Raw genomic sequence first — 20,685 nt, forward strand, 5'->3', positions numbered from 1 at the left:
GTCTCTCTTAGGGTTCTCTTTGATGTCTAGGTACTCCGGGGTTGTGGCCTATAAGCTGGTTATCCTTTGCTTTATGTCTAATATCCTCTTATGAGTGAGTAAATATTACATTTGTTTTTCTGTGTCTGGGTTACCTCACTCAGTATAGTTTTTTCTAGTTCTGTCCATTTGCCTGCTGATAATACTCCATTGTGTAAATGTACCACATTTTCTTTATCCATTCTTCAGTTGAGGGGTGTCTAGGTTGTTTCCAGGTTCTGGCTATTATGAATAATGCTGCTATGAACATAGTTGAGCACATGTCCTTGTGGTATGATTGAGCATCCTTTGGATATATGCACAAAAGTGTTATTGCTGGGTCTTAAGGTAGATAGATTCATACTTTTCTGAGAAACTACCGTACTAATTTCCAAAGCAGTTGTGTAAACTGAGACTCTGCTTTCATTTCCCTGCTGCCCCCAACTCAAAATACACACACACACACACACACACACACACACACACACACACACACGGGGTGAGAGAGAGAGAGAGAGAGAGAGAGAGAGAGAGAGAGACTATAGTAATTACAACACTGTTTGGCCAATGACTTAGGCATATTCCTAGCTAGCTCTTATATCTTAAATTAATTCATTTCTCTTAACCTGTGCTTCATCACGAGGCCGTGGTTTACTGGTGAGGTTCTGGCGTCTTTCTCCTTCAGCAGCTACGTGACATCTGCATGACTCCACCTTCTTTCTCCCTATGTTCACTTTAGTTTTCCCACCTAGCTATATTCTGCCCTGTCATAGGCCAAAGCAGTTTATTTATTAATCAATGGTAATAAAACATATTCACAGCATACAGAGGGAATCCCACATCACAGCTGAACCAGCTTGCACTCCCACCAGCAAAGGAGAAGTGTTTCCCTTACTCCACATCCTCTCCAGCATAAGCTGTCATCAACATTTTGATCTTGGCCATTCTGAGCCAAGAGGTGTAAGATGGTATCTCAGAGTTGTTTTGATTTGCATTTCTTTGATGGCTAAGGAATTTAATCATTTCCTTAAATGTCTTTCAACCATTTGAGATTCCTCTATTAAGAGTTCTCTTTTTAGGTCTGCATCCCATTTTTATTGAATTATTTGTTCTTTTGATGTCTAGTTTCTTGAGTTCTTTTTGTACTTTAGATATCAATCCTCTGTCTGATGTGGGGTTAGTGAAGATATTTTCCATTCTGTTGACTGACATTTTCTCTTGTTGACCTTTGCTTTACAGAAGCTTCTCAGTTTCAGGAGGTCCTATTTATTAATTGTTGCTCTCAGTGTCTGTGCTACTGGGGTTGTATTTAGGAGGTGGTCTCCTGTGCCAAGGCATTCAAGTGTACTTCCTACTTTCTCTTCTGTGAGATTCAATGTGGTTGGTTTTATGTTGAGGTCTTTGATCCATTTGGACTTGAGTTTTGTGCATGGTGATATATATGGATTTATTTGCATTCTTCTACATGTTGACACACAGTTATGCCAGCACCATTTGTTGAAGATGCTTTCTTTTTCCATTTTATAATTTTAGCTTCTTTGTCAAAAATCAGGTGTGTGGATTAATATTAGGGTCTTCAATTCAATTCCATTGGTCCTCCTTTCTGTTTTTATGCCAACACCAAGCTGTCTTTATTGCTGTAGTAACTCTATAGTAGAGTTTGAAGTCAGTGACTGTCATGTCTCCAGAAGTTCCTTTATTGTACAGGATTGTTTTGGCTATCCAGAGTTTTTGTTTTTCCATATTGAGTTGAGTATTGTTCTTTTGAGGTCTGTGAAGAATTTTACTGGGCTTTGTTAGGTTCTACATTTTATCTGTAGATTGTTTGGGGTAAGATTGCAATTTTTACTATGTTAAGCCTATCTAACCAAGAACATGGGAGATCTTTCCATTTTCTGGTGTCTTCTTCAATTTCTTTCTTCAAAGATTTAAAGTTCTTGTCATACAGGTACTTCATTTGTTTGGTTAGAGTTACTCTGAGATATTTTATGTTATTTGTGGCTATTATAAAAGGTATACTTCTCTGATATCTTTTTTCATCCCATTTATCATTTGTATATAGGAAGGCTACTAAATTTTTAGTTAATCTTATATCTTGCTACATTACTGAAGGCATTTATCAGTTGTAGGAATTCCCTGGTAGAACTTTTGGGGCCACTTATGTAAACTATCATATCATCAGCAAACAGTGAGAGTCTGACTTCTTCTTTTCCAATTCGAATCCCCTTGATCTCCCTTTGCTGTCTTATTGCTCTAGTGAGAACCTCAAGTACTATATTGAATAGAAACAGGGAGAGTGTATAGCCTTGTCTTGTTCCTGATTTCAGAGGAATCGCTTTGAGTTTCTCTCCAATTAGTATGATGTTGGCTGTTGGCTTGCTGTGTATTGCCCTTATTATGCTTAGGTATGTTCCTTGTATCCCTGCTCTCTCCAAGACCTTTATCATGAAGGGGTGCTGAATTTTGTTGAAGGCTTTCTCAGCCTCTAATGAGATGAACATGAGGGGTTTTTTCTTTCGGTTTGTTTATATGGTGGATTACAGTGATAGATTTTCATATGCTGAGCCATCCCTGCATCTCTGGGATGAAGCCGACTGGATCGTGGTAGAGGATTTTTCTGATATGTTCTTGGATTCAGTTTGCCAGTGTTTTTGCATCAATGTTCATGAGGGATATTGGTCTGTAATTTTTTTTATTAGTTGTGTCTTTGTGTGGTTTGGGTATCAGGGTAACTGTTGCCTCGTAAAAAGAGTTTGGTAATGTTCCTTCTGTTTCTATTGTGTGGAACAATTTGAGGAATATTGTTATTAGTTCTTCTTTGAAAATCTGGTAGAATTCTGTGCTGAAACCATCTGATCCTGGGCTTTTTTTTTCCCTTTTTTTTTCTTTTTTGATTGGGAGACTTTTGATGACTGTTTATATTTCCTTTGTGGTTATAGGTCCATTTAACTTGTTTATTTGGTCTTGATTTAATTTTGGTATGTGATAATTATCCAGATAACTGTCCATTTCCTTTAAGTTTCCCAATTTTGTGGAGTACAGGTTTTTTAAGTATGCGGTTCTCTCTACCAATGCTCAGACCGAAGGGGCAATCCTCAGACTGTACTGTGTCTCTACCAAACCTCAGGGTCCCAGGAAGAGAAAATATTAATCAAGATTGGCCTGTAGGCAAGTCTTCAGCACCATTTCTTGGATCACTCTCAGGATCCCCAGCACAGCCTGGCATTGTGTTGACCAGGACCGGGAGTACCTGGAGGACAGGGGGTTCAGAGAAGGTGGGGTCTGGGTGTCCTTTCCCAGGGGTCCTCTCTTGAGACCTGTATCAAGGGGACCCAGGACTTGCTTACTCTGGTAAAATACACAGGCACAGAAGCAACTATGATGGTTTGAGTAATAATGACCCCCTATAGATTCCTATATTTAAATGTTTGGTTCCCAGTTGGTGGATTATTTAGGGAGAATTAGGAGGGGTAGCCTTGTTGAAGAGGTGTATGATTGGGGTTGGGCTTTAAAGTGTCAAAAGCCCATGACAGGCCTGGTGTATGTGTGTGTCTCCCTCTTGCTTATGGCTCAGATAAAAGCTCTCAACTACGACTCCAGCACCATGTCTGCCTGTGTACCACCATGCACAGCATCACAATGACAACGGACTAACCCTCTAGAACTGTAAGCCAGCCCCCCAATTAAATGCTTTCTTTCAGAAGTTGCCTTAATCATAAGTGTCTCTTCACTGCAATCGAACAGTAACTAAGACAGTGATTGACAAAGAAAGAAGCTTATTGCATTCACAGAAACGAGTAGGGCCAGCAGGGAAGCTCGCCCCCACTATGGTTCCCACAGGGAGAAGTGGGCAGGCGGAGGGCAGTGCTGGGATAAAGCTGCCCCTGTCTCTCCCTGAACCTGGGAAGACTTGAGCAGGAGATGATAAAGGGGGAGCTTGGGAGTGACTCTAGGTTGGACATTTGCATTTGGGGGCTCTCTACAATCTGCTTGTCTTTCTAGGGATTCACCTGTCTATACAGGGGTGTCCACCCCCCCCAACCAAAGACCACAGGTGCCAAAGCATCAGTACACAGACAGAAAATCAAAATAGTTTGTACCCAGGCTCTGCAAAATCCACCCCGAGAGTCCCCGGAGCTACTGTTGACCCTACAGAGGCTTCTATGCAGGAAGCCCCACCATTTCTCCAAGCAGACAACACTACAGGCAGAGGCAGGCCACACTTGTTCCACTCCCTCCCTGCAAGACCCACACAACCCATCAGAGACCCCACAATGGGGACCCAATCTAAATAAACCACCCGTGACCCTGGGAGCAAATCCCTCCTCAGCTCTACTGATGTACACCCCCATGACTGACCAGAGTCTTAGGGACTCATGATCTCTGCAAGTCTCAACCCTCCTGGTGATGGCCCCCCTGCTGCTTCAGAACCATTTGGGGTGAAGGTCTTGCTTATGGAACGCCAGTAAGGAAAGCATCCTTAAGGAGCAAACACTTTATCTCCTGGGTATCCCCAGAACCCGCTCATCCCTCTCTGTCAGACAAGTTTCCCAAGAGGACCGTCTTGTTAAGTGTCCTTTCCCCAGAAGAGGAGGAGACTTCCCTGAAGGTAATAGCTGTCCGCACACACTTCCAAAGCAGGTAACACATCTCTGGTTTTCTTCTGATAAGGCCAGGATGTCTGTCCCAGGAGCTCGGCAGGTGCACTGAAGCTGAGGCCCTTAGGGCTGTGGAAGGTTTGTTTTGTTTGTTTGATGTTCTTTTTTTCCCAACACAAGAGTGAAATGAAGCCTTGTGCTGACCTCTGGGTATAACATGCTCTGTGACAGGCAATTTCAAAGCGGAAAGGTCAGCCAAAAAGAGAACAGTGTCTTGGGCTGAATCCGACACATAGCACCACCAGGAGACAGCCTGTGTGTGTCACTCCCTGAATTCCAACGAGGCCAGGAGCAGAATGTTACCAAGCCAGGGAAATGAAGCCACAGGTTTATGACAGCTTTCATCTCTTCCCGACAGATGTTCCTGAGACTCATACTCAGCTACGGCTGTCCTCAAAAGGCCAGGTCAAGGGAGCCAGCCTGGCCCATGGCTTCTCAGTCTCCCTAGATGCCTCGACCCCATCACCTATCCCCGGAATTCTTACCAACTGTAACCACCATCAGAGTCTGAACCTGGAAACACTGAGGCACAGGCTCTGAAACAGAGTTTATCCAAGCCGGGCGGCAGTAGCGCCTGCCTTTAATCCCAGCACTCAGGCGGATCTCTGTGAGTTCAAGGCCAGCCTGGTCTAGAGGAGTGAGTTCCAGTACAGGCTCCAAAGTTACAAAGAGAAACTCTGTCTCAAAAACAAAACAAAACAAAAACAAAACAAAACAAAAACAGAGCTAACCCTGGCTGTCCCCGGCCCTGGGGAGATGCAGACAGGAGGGTGACCTGGATATGTGTGCCCAGTGAAGAAGACACTTGAGTGTGACTCTAAATTGACCACTTGTATTTGAGAGGTTCTTGCTGATCTAGGGATTCCCCTGGCTAGATGGGGGTATCATTATCCTGCAATCACAGATCACAGGGTGCCAAACCACCAGACCAGATAGGAAACACAAGGCAAGGCTCATACCCAGACCCTGTAAAAGAAGAAGAAAGAGGAGGAGGAGGAGGAAGAGAAGGAAATGGAGAAGGGGAAGAAGAAGACAGGAAAGAAAGGAAGGAAGAAAAGAAGAAAGGAAGGAAGGGAAAAAGAAAAAGAAAAAGAAAAATCCAGCCTGAAAGCCCATGAGGCAACCACTACCCTACAGGGGCTTTTATGCAAGGAGCCCCGTCATTCCCACAGGGCCTATGATCCCAACATTTTGTCTTCTTCTAAGGAGAGAATGTCACAGTAAATCTTGGTTAACAACTCGAAGTGGGATCAGTTAACTTCATGGCTGACCTGTAAGGACATTTCTGGGAAGCATTAACTGAGGCAAGAGACCTTCACCCAGCGTGTGACGCGCCTTCTGAAGGCCAAGCCCCAGCGTGATGAGGTCACAGGCAAAGCAGGGCTGCCTGTCTGACTTTGTTCTGCGAGCAAACCTGTTCTGTTGCTATCCACATCCTCCTCTGGCATCAGGACCCAGGCTCCTGGCTTCCCAACGCGGACTGCTTGGACAGCCAGCCAGCCTCCCCAAGGATCCTCCAGGCCTTCAGAGCCAGGCTGGGACCGCAGAGGCGTCCGGTCTTGTAGGCTGTGCAGTTCCTCCTCTCTGCCTCTCCAGTGTGCAGACGGCCGTCACTGAGCTCAGCAGATCTAACAAATCCCCTTCCGCAAAGCATGTCCTTCTATTTGTTCTGCTCCTCTGGAGAACCGAGCTAATGCAGAAACACAGCAGGTGGGTCTCTTTCCAGAAGTATGAGGAGTCCCCAAAGCAAAACTGGATGATGAGCCACGTTTCCTGACACACAGGAAAAAAGGGAAAAAGGGAAAAAGGAAAGAGGGTATGGGGAAAATTACTTATGAACCAAATCTGAGGCTTCCCAGCCCACAATCTCTTTCTGTGATGGAGAGACCCGGAGGGGAGAAAGCTCAGTGCACAGTTGCCATAGTGACAGGTAATGCAGAACTGGGACTATTGTAACTCCCTAAAGGACTGTGACAACACATGTCCCTATCTTAAACCACCCTGGCCCTCTGTTGGGGGAAGTAGAGCTGCCAGGCTCTAAAACCCTGAGTTTTAAATTGCCCAATTAGCCAGCCTGGATTGCTCTGGCGGCACACTCTGTCCCCAACCTCCTTGGCCAAGAAATAATTCTGAGATCGTTAATACGGGCTCTGCATCTGCTCCTGCTCCACCTGGAGACTGGCCAGTGGCTCCCAGGAGCCCAGCTCAAGTGCAAGAAAAGTTACAGAAAGAATCCAAAGCTGCCTTTGTGTCAAGACAGTTGGAGGCAGCAGGGAGGCCCTGAGAAGCCCCAGTGCCTTGTTAGGAGTGAGCAAGGGGAGCAGGCAGGCCATTGGGAAGATAAAGGCCCCAGACCCGGCTGCTGCCATGGCTGAGGCCACTGCCACAGGACTTCCTCACCTGTGGGACTTTCCTCTGGCCACCACAGCCCCTATCCTGACAGCAATTGCTGCCACCAGCAGGGCACAAAACAAATCTGATACAGCTTCAAAAAAAGATCAGCAAATAAGGACAAGGGCCTGGGAGGTGGCTCCAAGAACACAGAGCTGGCTCCTGAGGCCTCACAGTCTTCCAGGGAGGGACAGCCTGCATTGATTGCTAGAAACACACAGGTCTGTCCTCGGGATCTCAAAAGCAAGGTCCCAGGGGATCTGTGGTGGAGAGAAACAGAAGTATGCTGGAAATACAGTTCTTGGGCATTGGGGCATATAGCACCCTCTTGGCTGATGGGCTAGGCCAAGCTCTTCACTGGAGGCTCCTGGAATCTGGGCCTCTAGGCTCAGCTTTCAGTGACTGAGTACAGGTTGGTGGGGGCAGTGGGGGACACACAACTGTTTTCTTAGAATCCCCAGAGGCTCATCCCTAGTGAGAACAGCTTTCCTGACTATCTCACAAACATTCTAACAAATGAGCGGGACACACACATGCATATGCATTCACACAAGTACAGACACATACATACATTCACACACATTAACACACATGTATGCAAGGATGCACAGGCTTGTGCATCCCTTAGTAAAAACAAACTAAGCCTCACAAAGAATATAAAACATGGGGGAGTGGCCAAGTCATAAGCCCTGGTCTGTCCCCCTCCAGCCCAAATTGGTGGGCACAATGAGGATAATGTTCCTGGCACTAACTCAGATCACCTCGCGACTCTGGTTGCCCTGCCTGGGGTCAGAGTCTAAGGTGAGAAGAGCCCCTAAGAGGCCAGTCCAGTTCCCCCTCACTGGTCTGTCCCAATCTCTGAGAATCAACCCAGTCTCTCCCTCCACATAGGAAAGTCAGCCCCAAAGTCATAGGGATGCAAGTCCCACACCTCGGTGGGAAAGCAAATCAGCCCCACTACCCAGCAATATACCGGGTGACAACATGGTCGTGACCAGGGTCACTGCAAAGTCAAGAGGAGACGCCGCACTGAGGGCATTCCACCCTTCTAAGCCATGATCATTCCATAAACCCAAGCTCAAGCAGGCGCAGGCTGGGAGCTAATGTCCTGCCCGCATCCCTAGGCAGGACAGATATTCACCGGTATGCTCCCAGGAAGCCCTCCCTGTGCTCAGAGCCCCTTGGTGCACAGCAACCGGATGCAGGCTCAAGTGTACAGCACACACCATCCATTCCTTGTTCACTTGTCTCCCTACAGGCAAAGACATGAGCTTGTCTTCGTACACAGAACCTGGCAAAGTGCCTGAGCATCGTCTAATGAATGTTGCAGATCTAATAATAACAATAATAGCCAACACGGGCTGCAGGCCCCAGGCCAGCACCGCTCAGACACTTCACCTGTCTGAGCCTCCAGAGAGGCCCCCGCGGCTACCAGGCCTATAGGCACTCGGTGTGTGACATGTCTTTCCAGAGAATCGATGGCTTGTGCATTCTCACCAGCAACTCAGAAACAAAGGCTGCTGGATTTGAACACCCACCACCACTACCACCACCATCATCATCACAACACTTGAGAGACAGCACAGCCTGGGACGGGGTTGTGGGGAGAATTAGAGGAACCGGGGATAAAGGATGATAGATACATAGGCTCACAGCTGTTTGTCTATCTGTACCTCCAGTTCCAGGGAATCTAACACCCTCACACAGTCACATATGCAGACTAAACAGCAATGGACATAAAGATAAAGAAAAGAAAATATTTTAAAAAGCAATGCTTAGTGCCTAGGGGGAGCCTGGCCACAGCCTGGCCTCTCAGCATGCCATCTACAGAAGAACATAATAAGGGCTCCTGACAAGTGCTGGGATGCTTGCATATGAAGTCCTGGGGAAAGGCATGCAGAAGCCAGGGCTCCCCCACCCTGACCCCGGCTCTCAGACTCCCAAATACACATGATGGTTTTCCAGAGAGAGCAGTAAGCCTGCAGCCATCCCCGAAACCATACCCCCACAGCCATCTTCACCTAGCCAAAGCAGATGTTCCCAGTGTGTGACTGCGGCGGCCGCAGACTGTCCCAGGCCTGCAGAGTGTTGCAATGGCCTGATTAGGTTTCATGAAGTGTCTTTAAACAATTACTACCTGCAAGACCACTGGAAATCGTGGCAATTAAGTCTAAATTAAATGCCTCTTGGAAATTTCACTTCTCTGTCTAAATCTGTAATTGCTGCTCCATTCCATCGGACCAAGAGGCTGTTTAAATTTAAATTGTGACCAGGGATCAGGTCAGACAGTCTGGGGAGGAGGAGGACACACCAATGATCTACCCAGGTTCTGAAGCAGAAGGTGGGCACATGGGTGTTTGTGGGTTTTGATCTTTCTTGGCTTGTGATTCTGTCCTGGAAGTTGGTTACTGTGTTCTGTCTGCTTGGTCCCTTCCCTCTTCTGGTTTCTTCTGGGACCCACCCTCCCACCCTCCCCATGCATGTTCCCGTCCTGGTTCCAGAAGCTGACATCGGATTCAGATCTGACCAAAGGACCACATTTCTCTAGTTGCCATGATTGGTGGATCACATTTCTCTGGCTGCCATGCAGGGATGAGCAGCTAAAGTGAACTGTGCCAATAGACGCTAGGTGCTTCGGGCTCTATGGTGCGGAGAGAGCTCAGGAGGAAGGCAAACTGGAGCAGCAACAACCGTCTTGCTACCACAGGGCATGACCAGTAGAAAGGAGCAGAGCCACGGCCAGGAAGGAAGAAGGAGAGCCAGACATCACAGTCGGAGCCCCTGGATGAACCAGGGGTTTAAAGGGGCACCGTGGAGCTTTGCCTTAGGCTTGTTCTGACAGTCTCCATGAGATGCAAACAGACTGCAAACTCCAGGACAAGTAGGACTGTCCCAGGAAGAAATCTGAATTCCCTGGGGGATGCCTGGGTCACCTTCAGATTGCCAACTCCATCCTTCTTAAATTCATACATTGAGTGCCTCCCATCTCTTCCCATGTCCCAGCTATGAATGCCACCCAACACAACATTGAAAGCTTACTTAAAACATTACAAGATTTGACCCGATCTGGTGTGTATGACAAAGCCAAGGGGAAGAATTCATTTGTCTTCCATTGACATGGGAGTCCTCGCTGCCTGGGACAGCGCCTATGGGGACACCAGGCGCCTTTCACGCCACAGGTGAGAGGACATCCTATGTTTTCAGAGGTGAGTGGCATTCCCTTATCCGCTCCTCCATCCATGGGCACATGGGCTGACTCCCTGCCCTGGCTCACGTGGAGAAGGCTACAGTAAACACAGGCACGCAGAAGCCGCCTCTGTTGACCCTGTTTCCTCTGGTTACAGCCCCAGTGCTGATCTCATCTGCTCGGCTACATCTCCAGTCGTGCTTACTGGGGCAGGCCTCTTCCCTCCCCATGTGGGTGTTGCTATTCTATATGTACCAGGGGTTACACCCCACTTTCTCAAACCAGCTCCCCACTAAATGATGAGTTCCTCCCAAGCTCTTTATGAAAAGCATGGTGCCTGCACCTGCACCTGTGCCTGCACCTGCACTTATACCTGCACTTTCACCTACACCTGAACCTGCACTTGCACTTGTACTTGCATCTTCACTTACACTTGCACCTGCACTTACATCTGCACTTGCACCTGCACCTACACCTGCACTTGCACCTGCAACTGCACTTGTACCTGCACTTACACTTGCACCTGCACCTACACCTGCACCTGCACTTACACCTGCACACCTGCACATGCCCTTGCACCGACATGGCTCTCATTGTGCATCCTCCATTCAAAAAAAGCAAGCCACAATGATGCCACAGGGGAAGCCCAGGAAACTGAAGTCGCTTGTGTTTTCTCACCTGTGACCTCAGCAAGATTAAACACCCACTTCACTAAGTAGCTTCTTGTACCGCCTGCACTGGGCCAAAACGTTCCTGGAATTGACCAAAATGAATGTCCTTGCAGAGGTGCCTGGCGACCTGGAGGAAGGCACTACCTGTCTGGGCTAGTGGTATGAGATGTTTCTCCCATGCCTGCCTTTGAGTCACATAGCTGTTCTGTCTCTGAACTGAGAGGCAGGTGCCTTAGCCATGGATAGGATTTTACCCTGTCTAGGTCTGCCCCATGAGCTCCAAGAGCAGTAGCTAATTAACCCCTGAATTGAGAGCCATCAATGTAAACAGAGGCAACTTAGAACTCAGACATGAGGCACATGATGGTGGCCAGGGTCTGCAGGACACAAGGCTACACAGTTGGGGACCAGCGTTCAATCCCCAGCTGATAAGGAAGCATCTATCACAGGAGTCAGAGGGGCATCCTTCTGCCCCTGGCTCTCTGGCAAGAACAGGTCATTGCCCTAATTGGCTTCCTATTGCTGGGATGAACACCATGACCAAAGCAGCTTGGGGAGGACGGGGTTTACTTGGCCTCCTTGTCCTGATCATAGCGGACCTTGGAGGGAAGTCGGGCATAGGAACTTAAGCAGTAGAGGCAGTAACCACGGAGGGGTGCTGCTTGCTGGCTTGCTTCCCATGGCTTGCTCACCCTGCTCAGCTGCTTTCTCATGCAACTCAGAACCACCTGCCCAGGGATGGCACCACTCACAGTGAGCCAGGCCCTCCCACATCAGTCATCAATCAAGAATATCCCCCACAGACTTACCACAGGTCTATCTGAGGGAGGTGATTCTTCCACCGAGGGTCCCTCTTCCTGGTTGTGTCTGGTTCATGTCACGTTAACAAAAAGTTAAGTATCACAGGCCCTGGAAGAGAAACCCAAGCGTCATCTTCCTGAGTCACACAGCTTGCCACCTGCCTGACCATGAGTGAGCATCCCAGCCCTGTCCCCTCAAAGTCACTGGGTGCCCACAGCTATCACAAGGCACTTCTGTTTTTTTAATTATCATTATGTGTATAACAGGAGTGTGTGTGTATCAGGCATGCATGTGGAAGCCAGAGGAGGACTCTGTGGAGCTGGCTCTCCCTTTCACCTTCACGTGGCTCTAGGGATCACGCTTGTGTGGTTAGCTAGGCTTGTGTGGCAGGCATTTTCCCTCGGGACACATACTCCACGTAAGTGCCTCCCTCCCACCTGCTTTCTCGTATCAAAGATGGTGGCAATGAAATGCTGGTCACCCCCTCCACTTGTGGTCACACAAGCAATGCACCTGGCAGATGGCACTGGTGGTGAAGCTGCCCCTCTAGGGACGGGTCATGGAAGGCTGTGCTTGTTGGTATAGCAGGAAGGGAGAGTGGCCAGGAGTAGGGGTGTGAACAGTGTTTCTGGAGGCTTGAAGCACGAGTCCCATTGGGGCAGCCACAAGGTAAAATGGGACAGACACTCAGAGCAGTGGCTCCAGGACAGGGTGGGGAAGGTCCTTAGAGCCAGGCCATACCTAAAGTGAGGAAGACCTGGGGACAGAGGTGGCCCTTATGCCCGTTACTAGAAGGGCATCCTGCTTTGCCTGTGGCCACACTGGGCTTTCTCTCTGCCATGGTTAATAATGATTGTCAGTTTGGTGGGCTTTTTAATCACCATGGAAACAAAACCTTGGACATAACTGTGGAGGATTACCTAGATTAAGTTAACTGAGGTGATGTGGACATGGACACGCCCATTTCAAAGGCTGGGGTCCTAGACTGCATAACAAAAGGAGAAAGTGAACTGAGCACCAGCATCCAACTCTCTGCCTTCTAACTAGAGATACCTGTGACAGCTGCCTCACACCCCTGCCTCCATGTCTCCCCACCGTGATGAACTGTGTGACCAGCTGCCTCACACCCCTGCCTCCCCCACCATGAAGGACTGTGTGACCAGCTGCTCACGCTCCTGCCTCCACTCCTCCCCCACCATGATAGACTTTGAGCCAAAACAAATCCTTTGTCCCTTAAGTTTCTTTTCATCAGGTGTCTTGTCACCGTAACAATGCAAGTATTTAACACACCCTCTGTTCCTGCAGCCATGAAGACTGAAAACAGACACGGAAAGGTTTGCCATGTTAGCTCCTTCAGGCCCAGGCGGTGGTCAGCATCCATGGTGTGGGGACCCCTGGGGGCCTGAGGATTAGCAATGGAACAGGAGCCACAGACAGAAACTCTGCTGGGTTCTCCCTAACCCGTTCGCAATGGAGGCGGTGTCATTGCCAGAGAGAAGGCTTTAGGTGAGCAGAGAGGTGAGACTTGCCCACTACACCCCACTGTTCTACCCCCTCAAAGCACCATTGGGGGACTTCTCAACCCTGACACCTCTCATGTCTCTGCTAGGAGAAATCCTTAATGAGGAGAGGGGAAGGGAATGACCTGTCATTGCGAGATGTTTAACAGTGTCCCTCACCTCTATCCTGTTCCTCACTGTGACAACCAATATGTCCCTAGGCATTGGCAAATGTCACCTGGCAGTAAAACAGTCAACCCACAGTGAGAAGCACAGGACTGGTGAGAGAGTAGAGTGAGGCATGGTGACACACACGCAGCCACAGTTCTAGGAAGGTGGAGGCAGGAGGAGGGCAAGGAGATCCAGGTCAGCCTGGGTTACACAGCCAGGCCTTATCTCAGAGGGAGAGAGGGAGACAGAACTGAGAAAAACGAAGCTCAGAACCAGCTCAGTGGTAAAGTACTTGTGAACATGAGCGAGGCTCTAAGTTCGATCCCCGGTGCCCAAGGGAAGGAAAGAATCAACGCTCTGTCGTCCTTCAACAATTCACCAGGTGACGACCCCAGACACTGGGGATGCAGAACTCATGCCTGAGAACGGTTGCCTGCAATGCAGGAAGAAAGGAAGGAGCCGGACGGACACTTGCCTCTCTCCATCCTGCTCCGCGTGCCATTCACGCAGATGTGAACTGTGACCTGCAGAAGACAGCATCTCCTCCAATCACGTCTCCCGAAGGATCCAGGTCAGGAACCATGACTTTCCCCTGGGTCTCCAGAAGTTCCAGCAACCTGTGCATCCTGCAGGTCCAAATCCTCAATGTCCAAACCACCACAGTTCCTCCCCGTCACGACTGGACCATCCTTCCTCCTGACTCCCTCCCGAATGGTTGCTTGTGGGAGCCCCTGGCATCTCACTCGACTCTGCTCAGGAATCAGGGCAGAGAAGAGAGAGCCATTAGCTCATCAGCAGGCCTGGGTCTCCACCACCTGTCAAGACAGAATGCTAAGAGACATCGGGGGACTCCTTGAACCTCACATTCAAGGGCTCACTCCAGAGGCTCAGACAAGAGTGAAGGAGAATGGTGGTTCTCTGCGGTTTTTACTAGTGCAGACGTGTGACCCTACACCCATGCCCATCTCACCTCGAGGCTGTCCTGAGTGTACTCTCAGATCCCACACCCTTGTACAGTGCCGTGTACAGTACAGCCTTTCTGAAAATGTCTGCAGAGCTCTGTGTGTGTGTGTGTGTGTGTGTGTGTGTGTGTGTGTGGTGTGGTGTGTATGTGCGTGGTATAGTGTGTGTGTGTGGTGGATATATGTGTGGTGTGGTGTGATGGATGTGGTGTGTGTGTATGTATGTGTGTGGTGTGTATGTATGTGTGTGGTGTATGTGTGGTATGTGTGGTGTGTGTATGTGTGGTGTGTGTGGGTGGTGTTTGTGTGGTGTGTGTGTATGTGTGGTGTATTGTGTGGTGTGTATGTATGGTGTGTGTGTGGTGTGTATGTGTGGTGTATATGTGTGGTGTATGTGTGGTGTGTGTGTGGTGTGTATGTGTGGTGTATATGTGTGGTGTATGTGTGGTGTGTATGTGTGGTGTATGTGTGTGTGGTGTTTATATGTGTGGTGTGTGTGTGGTGTGTGTATGTGTGGTATGTGTGGGTGGTGTGTGTGTGGTATGTGTGTGGTGTGTGTGTGTGTGTGTGGTGTGTGATGATTTTTTCTTGGGTCACTCCCCACCTTGTTTTGTGAGACAGTTTTCCCCCAGTGAAGCTAGAGTTCACTAATTCAGCTGAGCTGGCTGCCCAGCAAGTTCCAGGGACTTCCTGTCTCTGCCCCCAAGCTCTGACACGACAAATGGGCATCACCATACCTGGCTTTTTCATCATGTGCTAGGGATAAAACTCGGGTCCTCTTTCTTGAAGGGCAAACTCTGTCAACTGAGCCATCTGCCCCACCCACTTTTCTCTATTTCCACGGGGTGGTCCCACTTCAGAGAAAGCACAGCGCTGTGATCTGTGTTGATCTGGTTCCTGACTCGGGGGAGTGTGCATTGTGTCTGCAGCTAGGAAGCCAGCGCAGGTGCCACAGAGCCTGAACCACAACTGTAGCCTCAGAGGATGGCTGTCACTGCCACATGCCCAACCCCCGCCAACAAGAACTGAGGACCCTTGAACATATGATGACCCTAGTGAGAAAGAACTTCTCCTGTCAGCACGCCAGTGGTTCACTTTGTTTGGTGCCCCCCACTTCCCAAGGAGCTTCAAGGGAGCCTGCTGGCCCTGACAGGTGAGGGCTTGGACCTCCATGAAGACGCCTGTTCCTGAGGTTTCCTCAGAGTGACTGTAGAGAGCCTTGCTACCTGTGAGGCCAACATGCCAGTTGAGTGCCCAGCACTGTTAATTAAAACCTGAAAATGGAACTTGGGGATTTAATTAACAATATGAGTGCAAAGAATGGAGGTTTTGTGGGTGTTTTTTTAACACATCTATAATCTTTCATTAACAGCTAGAAATTTAGATTGCTATGCATAGGCAATGAGGAAGTAATAAATCAGAAAAGATATTGCGGAGAACCGCCATCTCCCCGGCTGGCTGTCAACTCAGAGAGCAGCTTGGAGCGTCAATCCCTGTCTCCTGCCTCACCGCTCTGGATGAGGCTGTGTGTTGCTAAAATTCCTTCCCAGGAGAGACATAAGCAACATCTGCCTCTCCTCCTAAGGTCCCAACCCTAAACGGAGGTGTGAGCGCAGCAAAGTTCACCATGGAAACCAAAGAGTGCATTAGGCTTCCTGACAGAGCACTGGGTGAGGGGCCGTAAAGCAGCCGCTCTGGAAGGTGCCTGCAAGGTGGTGGCTTCCCCATAGCTGTGTAGAGAGAGCCCCACTGTATAGTCTAGTTCTTCCCAGGGACCCCAAGGCCATGTGTGATCAGAGAGGAAGTAGACAGAACCGGTTCCTGGCCCAGCAACCCTGAAGATGGTGGCAGTGTCCTTCAGGATAGTCCTGAATGGTATCCTGTGAGTCTGTGACACTCTGAGAGAAACGGGCACAGTACAGGAGCAGGTGTCTGAGCAGACTGGACCTGAGATTTGCCAACCAACCCTCAAAGCAGGAGACTTTACAAAATAGCAAGAAATGGATAGGATTCCCACATCTGAAGACCCTTCTCCTGCCCCACGCTAGATCGTAAAGGAGATGAGGCAGGCAATGGAGGGGTCACAGATGGTGGTACAGATGTCTATGCTTCCCTCTGCAGATGAGGAAACTTGGGGGGCCTCACTGCTCACCCCTGGTAGCAGTTCTTCACGGGCCTCACGGTTCTGCAGCTCACAGGCAGAATATTCTAACCAGGTTATCCTTTCAAGGCCCCTTTGGTGGACAAGAGTCCCTGAAGGCAGACAGGGTACCTGCCCTAGGATCAGGATGTATTTTCTTGTTTTCAGGGCCCCAGATGGGTAAATCTCCCCTGAAGGCTTGACCGGGCAACCTTGTTTGCAGCCCACTCCATAGCACAATTGATAAAAATCCAGACACAGAAATTGGGGTTCAACCTGAAGATCAGAAAAGAAAAGCAGCCAGTCACTGGCTCTTACCTCGACCTCAGTCCGAGATGGCGATCCTGCCTCCAGGAATCTCAGAATGAGACTGAGTCTGAGAGCTGTCTCCTCCTGCCTTATATTCCTCTCTAGGGCTGGGATTAAAGGCATGCGCCACTACCACCCGGTTTCTATGACAACTAGTGTGGCTACTGGGATTAAAGGTGTGAGTCACCACTGCCTGGTCTGTACGGCTGACCAGGGTGGCTGTTTTACTCTCTGACCTTCAGGCAGGCTTTATTTATTTATTAGAATACAAATGAAATGTCACTATATGGCTCAGCAAGTTCAGGGTTCTCTAAGTCATGCGCTGCTCCCCGAAATGCTCTATGGGAACTGTGGAGTGTGGGGAGGGGTGGGGCGAGGAGGACCAAGAGTTCACAGTGGCTGAAGAGCGATGGAGAAGGCGACAGCCAGTGCCTCCACCCCAGCATCTCATGAAGGATGACGGTAGGCCTGCTTGGGACACCAGGATGAGCCCTCACACACATCGCAGTCACCTACGGTCACCCTGGGTGTCATTTCAGGAACAAGACGGTAAGCTTGCAGTCCATCCATGCCAAGTCCACCACACCGGGGTTTATCAGGCCAAGACAAGAAAACCAGCTACATCAGACAGAGATGCTGGGCTCTTGGATAAGGCTTTTGATCTCTCAGGCTCCTGACCTCTGCTGCTGAACAACAGAATGGCATCTCAAGAGAGGGTCGAGGGTATGTGCACTCAAGAAATGTCATCTCAACTCAGAAATTTCCCCAGGATGACAGCCTAACCCCATTCACACCCTAGCACATTGCCACATCCTCTTGAGATCACAGGTTTGGACACCTGGACTCTGAACCCCAAGGCTTTGGTTTATACCAGTTCTGAAAAAGAAATGAACCTTACCCTCTATAGAGAGAAGAGAGCCCTGTCCAGCTGTAACAGTGCAGATGTGGGGACAGACATGGAAGACAGGAGGACATTACAGTTCAGGATGAACCCCCACATACCACTTGGCATGCTGCCGGCACTAGAGCCCGGACTCTGGAGGGCTAGTTGCATGTGACCTCTGACCTCACAGCTCCTGAGTCCCTCCTGGGCTCAAGGATTGTGGGAACTTTCTATTCTGTTGGGTTTCCATTGTCTACAAGAGCAGCCAGCACACTGGCTCAGAAACCACCAGAGAGCAGGGAGAGGAAGTGGAGGAAGAAAGGGAGGAAAGGAAAAGTATCCAGTCGTCTTCAGGACCAAGGGTGGCATCCTTCATCCAAACCTCTGCTTGAAGGAAGAGCTGCAAGCACTGGCTCGTCCACTGCACCTACTGGCCATAGCCCCTCTACTTCCAGTTTAGACCCCTAACCAGTATGGAACTGCTCTCCCATAGCAACGCACACCAGGCGGCGCTGAGTGAGTGGATGAGCGGCGTGTAAAGATGCCGCCCTGCCCTAATGTGTTCAAAGAGCCAGAAGGTGCAGGAGCGGAGAGGGTTAGCAGCCCAGGACTATGCAGGTAGTGCCACTACATAGAAAGGATATGCTTGTAAAACTGTGCCTAGCATACAGAACCCACAAGAACACCCACGGGGTGACAAAAGAGTTTGGGAGGACACAGACACCCTGCCCAAGGAACATCATCTAGAAATAGAGGACCCGGAAATGGGGAACTACCATCAAATACAGTGTTCTCTTCACAAGGTTGAGCACAAAAGCACAGCCCACCCTACAGAGTCCCCGTGGGGCTTCATCCTGTCTATGGCATCCACTTTACCCCATCGATGGCGTCCCTCCTTCCCCCACCAGGAGGGGCTCCAACTATTGGCCTGTGAGTGGAGATCGAGATGCTTGGCCGTCAAGATGCAGACTTTGTGTCCTGCCAGAGCTCAGCCCAAATGGAACCTCATTAAGCCTTTGTGCTGGCATTAAAGGTTACCACGTCCTGTCCCCACACCCCACATGGCACACATACTGAATGCTGAATAATTAAAGGCAGAACGAAGTTCCTAAGTGAAGTGCCTGTGACCTTCTCCAGAGGACACAGCGAGGCAAGGCCTTGGGCCCTGATGGCCAGGTACTCAGATCTCCTTTTCCAGTATCCTCTGAGTGGCCCGTACAACCCACAGAAGGTACCAACTGTGTCCCCTGTGTTGAATGTCAAGGAAGATCATTTCTTTTTGCTGGAATGCCTATGACTGGCTTAGTTGAAGATTTAGGAAGAACAATACACTGTGTGAGTTTTTGTTGTTGTTGTTGTTTTAAAGCAAAATGTCAGTGTTGGCCACAAAAAAAATTGTCCCCACACAGGGATGGCAGGCCATAGCTAGGTCTGAAGTCCATCCTGCACTCCAGCCTGAGACTGAAGAATGTCTACTCCATCAACCCTATCCACCATCTTTCCCTCAACCCAAGTGAATGCCTTGAAGCCCTCAACAGGCACAAAGACTCTGGGGTGCAGGCTGAGACCTTTTGGCCTCAGAGGACTGCTGTTCCCCCAATGACAACCTGCTTTGACCACCGGTGCTCTGCAGAACTAGCTGGGAAAGTGCTCCTCTTCTGGCTGAGGGGCTGTGCTTACAGGGTCCTCGAGAGCTCAGCAAGGCTGTGGTAGCAAGAGCTCTCCTACAAACTGCTGGAAACAGTTCTGACTTAGTTTAGCTTTCAGGAGTCAGGCAATGAGCTGTAATCTTTGTGTGGTTTTCTCAAGACTTCTGAGGAGGACACAAAATGTCTGGTGCTGGCAGAAGGGTAGGCAGTTGACTGTGAGATTGATAGTCTTGCTGGTTAAAGCAGCCAGTGCAGCAAGGGGGAGACCAGTAGCCTCTGATTAATGAGCCAAATTGAACATCTGGCTGCTCTGCCCATTGCTCTGACTGGCTCTGGCTGCCTGCCCTCCTGGTTGCTGTGCCCATTGCTCTGACCAGTTCTGGCTGCCTGCCCTGCTGGTTGCTGTGCCCATTGCTCTGACCAGTTCTGGCTGCCTGTCCTCCTGGATGCTGCCCATTGCTCTGACTGGCTCTGTCTACATGCCCCCATTATTGTCTCTCTTCAGGCATACCTGACTGCCGAGAAGGCATCGTGTTGAGCAACGGTGTGTGTTACTTTATGTGTGAGCCAAATCTGCTCTCAGCTCTAGCTACAACTTTTCATAATATAAAGTTTAGATGCGCAGCTGTACAGGTTTCTAGTCGGATACATATGGCGTTAACTGTGCAGGACTCCACTTAAAATAGCAGCTTACAAAAGACTCATTTAGAAGACTTCAACAAACACCAATCCTTCAATGAACCCTGACTTTGTTGAGACAATTTCCTAAGCAGTCACAAGTCTGAGACACAAACAGCAGGAAGCAAAACATTTCTTAACAAGACACAAAATCTTTTCTTAAGTTAGTCACATAGATCAGAACAATGTCGGAATTCTGGTTGTTCCAGACACAGGAATTGGGCTCTAATTTTACACTGGTGTCTTCCTTTTACAAAGATGCGGAAATAGATGGATTTTACTAGTTCTCAAACCGTGGGTTTAATAATTAGGTGAGATATCAATCTTTCTTTTGTTCTTTTTTAGCCTTGGTCTAATCCCACTTTAGGACCTAAAGACTTTAGGACCCCCAGACTTGGGGGCTCACTGGATCTCTTTGTCCCTCACCCCAACATGGCCACATTGAGCAAACCTCCTTTGTCTACTTTCTACTTGTCCCGTTCATGCGTGCTTGCTTGTTTACAGGGAAAGGAGCTTTGCTGGAGCTTCCAGGGGCTGAGAAGGTAGGTCAGCTGACAAAGGGCTTGCTTGCAAGTTCAAGGATCCAGGTTCGATCCCCATGTTCTAGGTTTCTCTGCTGCCTTGATAAAACACTGACCAAAGCTCTTTCTCTTCCCGTCGCAGGCGTT

The 20,685-nt window shown here is 49.2% G+C and overlaps 1 long non-coding RNA gene across 1 annotated transcript; it reads right to left on the bottom strand.

Annotated features, from left to right (window-relative positions):
* Positions 1-562: 562 nt before the first annotated feature.
* On the bottom strand, positions 563-11,836 carry LOC146894052 (uncharacterized). Its single transcript, XR_015002109.2, has 2 exons — positions 11,735-11,836; positions 563-6,449 (listed from the first exon to the last, which is right to left on the bottom strand). It is a non-coding gene; the product is annotated as an uncharacterized LOC146894052 (long non-coding RNA).
* Between the last annotated feature and the right edge of the window lie 8,849 nt (positions 11,837-20,685).

This window comes from Myodes glareolus, chromosome 6 (genome assembly GCF_982192425.1).
Source record: "Myodes glareolus chromosome 6, mMyoGla1.1, whole genome shotgun sequence".
NCBI lineage: Eukaryota > Metazoa > Chordata > Mammalia > Rodentia > Cricetidae > Myodes > Myodes glareolus.